The sequence below is a fragment of the Aedes albopictus genome, chromosome 1 (genome assembly GCF_035046485.1).
Source record: "Aedes albopictus strain Foshan chromosome 1, AalbF5, whole genome shotgun sequence".
NCBI classification, from domain to species: Eukaryota; Metazoa; Arthropoda; class Insecta; order Diptera; family Culicidae; genus Aedes; species Aedes albopictus.
Window position 1 is genome coordinate 228,429,890 of NC_085136.1, and position 12,392 is coordinate 228,442,281.

Sequence of the window (12,392 nt, forward strand, 5' to 3'; positions counted from 1 at the left end):
CCTACCTTTACTTTCTTACCGAATACCGCAAACAAAATCAGCAACATCGTTGATTCGAGTTTATTTACCGAATTAAATCGTTGTCAGCCACGGTATGCAGAACAAGGTATTCTTATACGGTCTTAATGGGTCATATTTCAATGCAGGTATCGCACATGGTACCCGGCCATACTGTAACAGGATACTTACAGGGCAGACCAACCGAAACGTCAAAACTAAACGATACGATACGGAACCTTATATTTCAGTACGCCTGTGCCGTAGGTATCCTGATCACCGGGTTCGATAGCAGAAGTGAAGCGGTTCTCAGCTTTCAGACGAAATGGAACTCAACTTACCGAGGACTGATCTTCTGTAACGGACGAGATTGACCAATACCCTAAGAGATGGAAGTAACAAATCCGCTTTAGCGCCAACACGCTTTACAGCGTGATGCGGAAATGCGCGTTTCAAGGATGCCCAGCTAACTCCCCAGGGCGGGTCTACCGATCGCGGGACCAAACTCAAAAATCTCAAAATATCAAACTAACTGACGTCACCAAATCTTTACAGTACTTCACATACTACAATAGGTTATATGGTTTGCAAAATGGTTGGATAGTATAATTTTTCCGGAATATTGGCGTTAGGAGGTTAGTGGTGTGTGTACAATGGTTTTAGATTACAAGCTAAGAGGTCTGACCTTGATCTTCAACTCAGAAGGTTTGGTGATGCTGGAGAACGACTTGACGATCGTCGACGATGAAGGCGTGGCGAATGATCGTGGATTCGGATCGGTGATCCGAAGGATGACGAACGTGCACGTGAACTGGATATCTGGCGGCACGCTGGTGTTGTCGACGAACCAGGCTAGAGCGGCCCAGCAACGGAGACGGAACGCTGTGATTCACACGTCACACTGCACACCTGTTGGCAGCGGGGCTAGCGCGAGGGCGCCGGTGAATGACCGCGTCGGGCCAGTCACGTGTGATGAAACTTACGGCGGTTTGCTTTTGGCAATCGGGGTAGAACACGTGTGCGCAGTGTGTTTCAGCGGTTTGGTTGTTGAACCGGACTAGGGTGGCCCAGCGACGGAAAATAGAACGCTGTGATTCACACTTCTCACTGCACGACTGTTTGCAGTGGGGCTAGCGCGAAGGCGCCGGTGAATGCTCGCGTCGGGCTAGTCACGTGTGGTGAACCTTGGGACGATTTGACGGCGCTCAAAGAAGAATACTATTGCGCAGCGGGCTTCAGTTGCTCAGGGCGTTTGCACGGGCGCTTACGAAGGACGCGCTGCACTCGTGATGATCCGAGTGGGTATTGTTCTTCAACAATAGGCGTTTACCACCAAGCACGTGGGAGGGCGGCGATCACGTAGGCCGGTCGATGGAACACAAAGGCTGCGGTGGTTTGCACGCCGTTTTTGCCACGGTTATGGCCACTACAAATCTGCCCGCAATTAAAACCTTCGTTCGAAGGCTTTGACCTTCGAACAAAATCACCTTTAGAATCACATTTGATCGAAATTAGCATCACTTAATTACCTGTATTACACAGCTTTTTGGGGCAACTAGATTTGGCTTCGCTTTTCGTTCAACTTAGCAATTACGACACTGTAGGAGGGAATTTTATTCTAAATTATAGTTTGAACTCACTGCTCTACGCTTTTTGCAAATTACCGTTGTGGTTTAACAATCTTTCACTGCGAACTTCTCTCACTACTTGGTAGTTAATCTTTCGGCTTAACTTTGGCTAACGAACTGTCTCACTGTAAGATCAATTTGGGAATGATCTGTCTTGCACATGTGAGGCATCAAGACCCTCGAACTGTTTGGTGGAAATTGCGCCAACATGTGTCACCTCCTGATTGGTTAATCCAGTTATTTAATATCAGAGAAATTTGAGAGTGGAATTTTTGTGCTCAAATCTAAATTTATACGTTTCACGTGGTTTGGTTCTTGTCCGGGCTAGAATTTCAGTCGGACTAATTGAAACGTTACGTGGTGTAACGCTTGCCTAATCCATATTGAGTTATGAAGCATATCAAACTGAAAGCTTTGAATTATTTCAATGGCTTCGCTACGCGATCGGTTACAATACATGGCTTTGAACTTCTGTATTTACTTAGGAAAATCAATAACGATGTAATGACGGGCTTGGTGGTCTAGTGGCTACTACTTCTGCAGGGTCAATTTAAATATTTACACAACGCCACTAAATTTGTACAGACTGAGTGTAGTATCCGCCGGTGACCACGTTTCGTATCGTTTCCGTTACTGCGTCTTATGGTGTAGGTAACCGCAAGAATCTGGATTCTCCGCTTGTTATTCGCAGCTGCCACCTAACACGTCTCCTCGCTCACTCCGCTAACCAAGGTCCTCCTCTTGTCAGGTAGTCTCTCCTCCCTTCCTGTACTTGTGTAAGTGCGTCACTGATTCAGACCCTACATCCCACCTTCGTCTAAAACAAAAAAATATGAATATTTATTATAATACCTCATATTACGCGCCGATTCGTATCAGATGGTCGCTCATTCTATGGATGGAACTTTGACAGGAGGCTACGCCATATAGCATGCCGAAGAATATCAATACCATCCCTGATGCCATAAAATGCCTTATAATTGAGTGCAGTCTTCATTTCTCAATTCATCCTATTAAGCATCCCTTCGTATGGTACATACCTGTTTCCATAAGCATCGATTATAAGCAATGCCTAAAGAACACTAAGCTGAAAAGAGGTATGTCAAGTTCGAGTCAGCCGCTTCTGGGAAATCAGCTCATGGCGCTAGCTGACACCTTTCCCAAGGAACACCGGACAGGTTCGCAGCGAATGATTGTCCGAACACGAAAGTGGACACGACTAGCTTGGAGGGAGTGCTGTTGCAGGGTTAACTGACACTTTTTGCTTGAAGCTCTTCTGCTGATTGCCGGCCACCTTCGACGAGGCAGAGTGATGAGGCTCTGGTCCTACGGATTGAAGAATCCATACCATAGAAATTCGACCAGTTCATCGTCCTTCTGGCTGGCTTTCTCTTCCCATGCACGAAGTGTCGCTTCATCCAACTTGTTGGAGAACAGGTGGATGAGTGGCAAGTCCTAAGTATCCACGGGTTCGCCCAGCTTGGATAGGGCGCGAACGTCACGTTGGCAATCGTCGACCAAGCTGGCAGATCGTAAAGAGCCCTGAAGTGCTGCTTCTTGAGGTAATTCCGGTTGTCGTACCTTTTCAGCAGCGCGTCCCATGTCGTCACGTAGTTGTCAGCCTCGATGTTTCTTGACAATACCTTCGAGGGATTGAAGGAGATACTTGAGATTGGCTGCCACAAAAAATAAGAACGGACTCACCGGGAGCAATCCTTGGGAAGGATGCTATCCAAAGACTCGATGGAATTGCGCTAAATGGATCCAATGGCACCAGAATGGTGCGGACTCGTCACGTTCCCAAACGTTGCAGATGGCGATGACGATGACACGAGATCACCTTCCAGCGCGAAATTGTTCTTCACGCTACAAATCACACGCAAAACGTTTGCCGACGGTAGAAAATGTTCCAAAAGTTTGATTTTGCAGACCCGCGATCAGGGCCGGATTTAAGGGGGGGCCAGGGGGGCCATGGCCCCGGGCCCCCACATTTCAGGGGCCCCCACAAAATGTTTCTTCAAATGGGAATCGAAAAAGAGTAGTGCTAGAAACATCTTGATTTAATGTTTATCACAAGTACTTCTACTCTCAAGATGTATGTAAAATATTGTGCTTCAAATTAGAAAGAAGCAGATATCTGCCCTTTAATAAAATTTCAAACTTTTCCAGAAAGCTGTTAAGATTTTTAAGGTTTGAATTGATCACTCTTGTGAATTGCACAACTTATTTTAACGAAAATACATGAGAAAATCTTAACCTGCACACTTAAAATAATGTACCGTATTCAGCTGTTCCATTTTCGGTAAAAGTTCGGATTACCGAATGTTCAGCAAATAATTACCGAAGTTCTGCAAAAAATTACCGAACGTTCGGTAAACTGTACTGAACCATTGGTAATGTTTACCGAACGTTCGGTAAAAAATAACTGAACTTCGGTAAAACTGTACAGAACTTCGGTAATCCGAACTTTTACCGAAAATAGAACAGCCGAACAAGTGACTCTAAAATAAGTGTGTGAATTCTGGATGAAATATTAAACGCTATGGAATATAGAGTCGAAAAGTTTCTGCTGAAAATTCGTGTTTATTTCTGTCGAAAATTATTGGTGTTATTTTAAAAAAAATCCTACATAGTTCTTTGAAGATTTGCATGTATTTCTATCAGAATAAAGAAAAGTTTTTAGAATTGTAGAGTTTGATTTCGCTTACCAAACATATAAATTATTCAAATCGAACCCCATAATTGTTGAAATATTTCTTTAAAGGAACAACCAAGAATTTTGGGTCAGATTTAGGCGGAGATCTGATCCGATTTTCTTCAATATGATTGAATCCATGACGAATATTTTTTCCTGGCTTAAATGTGTAATTTAAGGCGAACTATTAACCAATCCATAGGTTTCTCATGAAAATTGCAGTAGATATTCGTGGAGAAATTATTGAAAGATCCTGGAATATTTAAAGTTTGCAAAACAATTTTTGTTTAAATTGGCTAAAAATTCGTCCGCCAAAGATATTATGAAATTTTACTTATAATTGTATTCAAAGTAAAATAGAAATTCCATCATCAACTCATTATGGATTTCCGATGAAATTTTTTCAGCAACTTTCAGTAGAATTTCCGCTAAAAATACCACTATGGATTTTTTGCCTCTTGAAGTTTCACAAGGAGTTATTAACAATTATTCTGCGCGTTCATCAGAAATTCCTCTCGAAGTCGCGTTAGGAATGTTTATGCTTAAATTCCACAAAAAAAGAAACCCGGTAATCGGTCAGCAACTCTATAGATTTCATTAATGATTTCGCAAGAAATTCTATTTGAAGGTTTTACAATAACGGCCCCATAGAAATTTATCGAAAATGTCTTCTATAAAATCTATTTTTAAATTTCTTAACCCTTTCTATCCCACGACTTTGAACGACTATATATATATATCTATGCTAAAAAGCGTTTCCGAAAAAAATTGCTTAAACAAAAGTTATTGCAAATTGGCTAAATTTTTCGAAATCAATGGAAACAAATTTGGTTGTAAATCAATAGATTTTTGATTGTTTATCAATAGTTCCACTATTGAAACAAGTAGTTAGTAGTTGGATCAACCTTATGAGGTTAAAACCATATTCGTAAAATCACTGCATCATATTGATATAATTCCATTTGTCCCGAGTTCGCCGAAAATCGATGGTGCTCTAGAGCAACCATGAGAAGTAGAGGGCTAAAGGACTTTCTCATGAATTTCGACTTGATCAATGGAATCTAATACTATGAACAATCTTGGATAAAGCGTTATTTATTTGATAAAATTTATTTTACGATCGTCTTCAGACTAGATTTTCATATGTGGATGGATCTCTGTTATGCTTAGCTTATAGTGGGTGCCTTTTTTCTAGTTACGCTTATTAAGCTAGATTAAGGCGGATACAAATTTCATTTTGAATTTTTGTCCACCCCCCCCCCCCCCCTTAGAAAATTTTGAAAAATATTTACCAAATATCAGGTCCTTGTATCTGTCTAATTTCTGCAATAACAGCCCTGACTTTTGGAACATTTTTCCATATTTTCTGGGTTTTTCTACAATGAAAAAAAAAAAATATCCTCTAAAAAGAGGGCCCCCACAACACTGTGGCCCCGGGCCCCCACATTTGTAAATCCGGCCCTGCCCGCGATCATAGCACTTGAACGAGTAGTCACTACCGTTCACCCAAAGTAATTTCTAGAATCGAGTACTAGTTTACGACACGGAAGTGCTTTCACATAACCTCAGGAGTCCCACAAGGTTCCATCCTGGGTCCGGTGTTGTGCAATGTCATGTACGACAAGGTGAGGTTAAAGTTCCCAGTGCGAGTGGAGATCGTCGGCTTTGCTGAGGACATTACGCTGGCGCCAACATCGACTCCGACCTATTGATGGTCAAATTGCGCCCAAAACTCTCCGTCATCAACAATGTACGGTACCAGCGACAGCCAGGGTACAACCTAGAGCGACTAAAACAACCGGATGTTGCCTCAGCATCTCGAGGCAGCGTTGCCAGACGAGGGCGAGCTCAATGAGGCTCCTCTAGAGTGTAGAAGTAGGGCGTGAATAATTTTTGAAAAATTTAAATGAATGACAATTTGGAAGACACATGACAATTTCTATCAGTGCGTGCGTTGGGAAACTGCATGCATACCGAAATCCCACTTCAATGCTTGTGACAGCCGAAAATCGAGCTTGGAAATGCTACTCTCAGCTGGAGCGCTGATTGACGGGAGTGAAGGAAAGAGACCGTGACGAAGCAGAACGAGAAAAGGGAAGAAAGAGAAAGAGGATTAGCATGAACGATTGAGCGAGTTGAATAGGATGGAGTTTCAAGAATGATGTTGTAGTGAATGGAGTGTTTTAGAAGTGATAAAAAAAATAATTATAAATTGGTAAAAGAAATGGTGTTTATTATTTACTTTTGATAGTGAAATCCTACAATGGCGCATGACGGCAGGTTATGAAGTGGAATGTTTCATTAAAATAAGTGTGGAATTCCAGGGAAGGGCGGATTGTTGAAGTGGTGTTTGCCTTGTGCCCGAGTTGAAGAGCATGCCTCCGGAGACGGCAGCAGGAAAATGGTGTCGGTTGTGAAGCGTTGTGTTGATGATTTCGTTTGCGATCCTTGGTGTGAGTTTCGAACCTCAGTCAACCGGGGAGCGAAGGCGTCTTATTTTATTGTTTTCAAGACGAGTGCGACTACGCGCATAGTGCCGATGTTTGGACACAGAGATAAAGTGATAAATAGAGATCTGAGAATAGAGATGTTCCGAATGATGTGAATGAAGTTGAAGGAGATTGAGATATCTGTGTTTATCGTTTTATTTCATAGATCTATGACTTCGAACAGGTAATTTTTTTATATTTTCTATACCTATTGATTTTTATTGTGATCCAGGACAAAAAAGAGGTGAGAGATATTGCGGTGATTCCACCCGTTTAGAATCCTGCACGTAAATTAGTTGCGTGGGGCCACAGAGTTCCTCTGTTCTGAATAATATTCGTCTACTACTATTCCTCCGATCAAATTTAATGTTGTTTTGACATCTACTGCAAGGTATGAGAAGCGACCGTACAACTCAAGACTTGAAATTAAAGAAAATGTGTTTTTTTTATTTGACGATTTTTTAAATTATGTTAAATTTATTTGTGGTATGCAGTCAAATTTCATGTAATCATTTTCAGAATTGTCGAGTTTTTATGGGCTAATCGCTTGATTAAAAATATTAAGGTATTCACGATTCAACATAATATAGTGTAGATTTTGCGATTGAAAATTCCTGAAAATATTAATCTGACGAAAAAAAAATAATGTTGAGATAAATTTTATTAAACCGTATTAGAGAAATGCCGAAGAAATATTGTTTAGATAATTGGATGCTTTAATGGGCTTGGTGGCAAGATTAATTTCTCAATGAAATGCCTAACCCAGAACATGTAAGTGCTTCAACTTATGAAATGACTTGAATTATGTCAAACAAAAAAAAAATCTGTATTAAATGAACAGCGTCATTTATAGTAAAAAAATTTCGGCCACGATTGTTGTTCGAAAAGTATACAAAGTCTAATTTTTCAAATCCAACTCTAGATCGGAATTAGTCAGTGTGTCCAAGCTGAGCACTGCGACCCGGATGGGTCAAGAAATCCAACTTAAGACCTGAAACGGAAAAGTTGGTCGTCGCTTCATTGGACGTAGATCCGGATGGATCAAAAGAAGGTCTAAAATCCAACTCTAGATCGGAGTTGGTCAGTGTGTCCAAGCTGAGCACTGCGACCCGGATGGGTCAAGAAATCCAACTTAAGACCTGAAACGGAAAAGTTGGTCGTCACTTCATTGGACGTAGATCCGGATGGATCAAAAGAAGGTCTAAAATCCAACTCTAGATCAGAGTTGGTCAGTGTGTCCAAGCTGAGCACTGCGACCCGGATGGGTCAAGAAATCCAACTTAAGACCTGAAACGGAAAAGTTGGTCGTCGCTTCATTGGACGTAGATCCGGATGGATCAAAAGAAGGTCTAAAATCCAACTCTAGATCGGAGTTGGTCAGTGTGTCCAAGCTGAGCACTGCGACCCGGATGGGTCAAGAAATCCAACTTAAGACCTGAAACGGAAAAGTTGGTCGTCGCTTCATTGGACGTAGATCCGGATGGGTCAAAAGAAGGTCTAAAATCCAACTCTAGATCGGAGTTGGTCAGTGTGTCCAAGCTGAGCACTGCGACCCGGATGGGTCAAGAAATCCAACTTAAGACCTGAAACGGAAAAGTTGGTCGTCACTTCATTGGACGTAGATCCGGATGGATCAAAGGAAGGTCTAAAATCCAATTCTAGATCGGAGTTGGTCAGTGTGCCCAAGCTGAGCGCTGCGACCCGGATGGGTCAAGAAATCCAACTTAAGACCTGAAACGGAAAAGTTGGTCGTCGCTTCATTGGACGTAGATCAGGATGGATCAAAAGAAGGTCTAAAATCCAACTCTAGATCGGAGTTGGTCAGTGTGTCCAAGCTGAGCACTGCGACCCGGATGGGTTAAGATATTCAACTTTAGACCTGAAACGGAAAAGTTGGTCGTCGCTTCATTGGACGTAGATCCGGATGGATCAAACGAAGGTCTAAAATCCAACTCTAGATCGGAGTTGGCCAGTGTGTCCAACTGAGCACTGTGACCCGAATGGGTCAAGAAGTCTAAAAACCTTAAATAGGAAAGTTGGACGTTGATTGGGCGTTTGAAAGAATGTGTTTAAAGACATTGAATTTGAAAGTATTTGAAAGATAGAATATGTAAAGCAATGTTGGATTTGAGCTTATCATAGTTGTTTTCTGATTTTGTTGCTTACGGAAATCTTCTGGAGCCTGGCAAGCTCCATCCAAAACAAAGCATGATCAAAATCAGTTGTGTTAAGACAGGAAAGATTGAATGTGTGCAGTGACAATGAATGTATAAATTATTAGAAAGATAGAATATGTAAAGCAATGTTGAATTGAACTCGTAGTAGTTGTTTTCTAATTTTGTTGCTTGTGGGAATCTTCTGGAGCCTGACAAGCTCCATCCCAAAAAAACATGATCGAAATCAGTTGTGTCCAGGCAGGAAAGATTGAATGGATGAAGTGACATTGAATTTAATTTTTTTTGGAAAGATAGAATATGTAAAGCGATGTTAAGTTTAAACTTGTTGTAGTTGTTTTCTGATTTTGTTGCTTGCAAGAATCTTCTGGAGCCTGGCAAACTCCATCCAAAAAAAGCATGATCGAAATCAGTTGTGTCCAGGCAGGAAAAATTGAATAGATGAAGTGACATTGAATTTAAAAATTATTAGAAAGATAGAATATGTAAACGTAAAGCAATGCTGAATTGAACTTGTTGTAGTTGTTTTCTGATTTTGCTGCTTGCGGGAATCTTCTGGAGCCTGGCAAGCTCCATCCAAGAAAGCATGATCAAAATCAGTTGTGTTCAGACAGAAAAGATTGAATGTGTGCAGTGACAGTGAATGTATAAATTATTAGAAAGATATAATATGTAAAGCAATGTTAAATTGAACGTGTTGTAGTTGTTTTCTGATTTTGTTGCTTGCGGGAATCTTCTGGAGCCTGGTAAGCTCCATCCAAGAAAGCATGATCAAAATCAGTTGTGTTCAGACAGGAAAGATTGAATGGGTAAAGTGACATTAAATTTAAAAATTATTGGAAAGATAGAATATGTAAAGCGATGTTGAGTTTAAACTTGTTGTAGTTGCTTTCTAATTTTGTTGCTTGCAAGAATCTTCTGAAGCCTGGAAAGCTTCATCCAAAAAAAGCATGATCGAAATCAGTTGTGTCCAGGCAGGAAAGATTGAATGGATGAAGTGACATTGAATTTAAAAATTATTAGAAAGATAGAATATGTAAAGCAATGTTGAATTGAACTCGTTGTAATTGTTTTCTGATTTTTTTGCTTGTGGGAATCTTCTGGAGCCTGGTAAGCTCCATCCAAGAAAGCATGATCAAAATCAGTTGTGTTCAGACAAAAAAGATTGAATGTGTGCAGTGACATTGAATTTAAAAATTATTGGAAACATAGAATATGTAAAGCAATGTTAAATTGAACTTGTTGTAGTTGTTTTCTGATTTTGTTGCTTGTGGGAATCTTCTGGAGCCTGGTAAGCTCCATCCAAGGAAGCATGATCAAAATCAGTTGTGTTCAGACAGGAAAGATTGAATGTGTGCAGTGACAGTGAATGTATAAATTATTAGAAAGATAGAATATGTAAAGCAATGTTGATTTGAACTCGTTGTAATTGTTTTCTGATTTTGTTGCTTGTGGGAATCTTCTGGAGCCTGGCAAGCTCCATTCAAGAAAGCATGATCAAAATCAGTTGTGTCCGAGCAGGATAAATTGAATGTGTGCAGTGACAGTCAATTAAAAAATTATTTGAGAGATAGAATATGTAACAATGTTGAATTGAACTTGTTGTAGTTGATTTTTGATTTGTTGCTTGTAGGAATCTTCCGGAGCTTTGCAAGCTCCATCCAAGAAAGCATTTTTTTTAAACATAGTGGTACTGAAGATGATTAATTGATGTAAAGAGGTACTGAATTTGGCTATTTCTGATATTACCGTTTGAAAGTAACATGTGGAGCCTGACAAGCTCCATCATGTTCTGGATGGATAATTGGAATGTGTTTGTTACGTGACAATGTGCAATTTGAATTGAACTTGTCAAGGTTTTTTTTCCTCATTGTGTTGTTTGAGGATTTTTTTCCATTTTTCAGGTCAATACGAATAATAGCACAAAATCGTAATGAAAGATATCTATGGTAAGTATTTATTAACATTATTAATTCTTTTATCTTTTCAGAATTTTTCGGTCATATTACACGTGCGCAATATGTAGAATAATTTAGTCAATATTTGCTTCTCATGATGATATTAATTATGTTAAAATAAACTTAATCAGGAGTAGAAGAGGGAAAGGATGTAGAAGTAGGGCGTGAATAATCATAAAATTTAAATGAATGACAATTTGGAAGACACATGACAATTTCTATCAGTGCGTGCGTTGGGAAACTGCATGCATACCGAAATCCCACTTCAATGCTTGTGACAGCCGAAAATCGAGCTTGGAAATGCTACCTACTCTCAGCTGGAGCGCTGATTGACGGGAGTGAAGGAAAGAGACCGTGACGAAGCAGAACGAGAAAAGGGAAGAAAGAGAAAGAGGATTAGCATGAACGATTGAGCGAGTTGAATAGGATGGAGTTTCAAGAATGATGTTGTAGTGAATGGAGTGTTTTAGAAGTGATAAAAAAAATAATTATAAATTGGTAAAAGAAATGGTGTTTATTATTTACTTTTGATAGTGAAATCCTACATAGAGGACTGCCGGAGTACGGTGAAAGCAGCCATCAACAACGCAGCTGAGAGCACCATCGGGTACGAAGAACGGATGGTTTAAGGACAGGCTTGTTAGAATCCCAAAATGACCGCCACAATGGCTGACTTCGGTACCAACTCACGATTTCGAGGGCACAAATCTCTTCGTAAACAAAACCAACACACTTTAGCATCTCATTTTAAGCTTATTACGAGTGAGCAAAAACAGAATAATGAAACGATCTGTTGTTTGAAGCTTGCTTCTTGAGATTTGTGCGTCTGAAGTTCTGATGCACTGTTGAAGCGGGATTTCAAGACGTTTGTCCTTAACGAAGAGTGCCAGAACGGTTTTGGAGGAGAAGTACGCAGTAAGGGCGGTAATGCTGCAGCAAGGGACCCAACAGAACGTGGAACCACAGACAAACAGACGTAACACCTTGAACGATTTTCATGGAAATCCATCGCCCAGTTCACACTACCATCACCTGGTGGAAAAGTTGCACGAATCATTGTGTTGTGCAATATCGTCAACAGAAGGCGCTAGTGTGAAACGTCAAACGCATAGAAAAACGATGCGCGGGCCTCTGGTTGTGAAAACCACAACTGTGAAAATTTAAAATGATCGTTAAAAGCATGGTCGATGGAAATTTCGCAAGTGTTACGTCTGTTTGTCTGTGGTGGAACGTTACAAACAGAAGCGGAAATAGCAGACCTGCCTCATTCGGGAGAAAAAGCAGCGCCAGGAAGAAGTGGAGTGCGAAGAAATGGAACTGCTGTGCGGAAGTTCTACCAGAAGCTCAACGCATCCCGCAACGGCTTCGTACCGTGAGCCGAAATATGCAGGGATAAGGATGGAGGCCTCTTGACGGACGGACGTGAGGTGATCCAAAGGTGGAGAACGTAG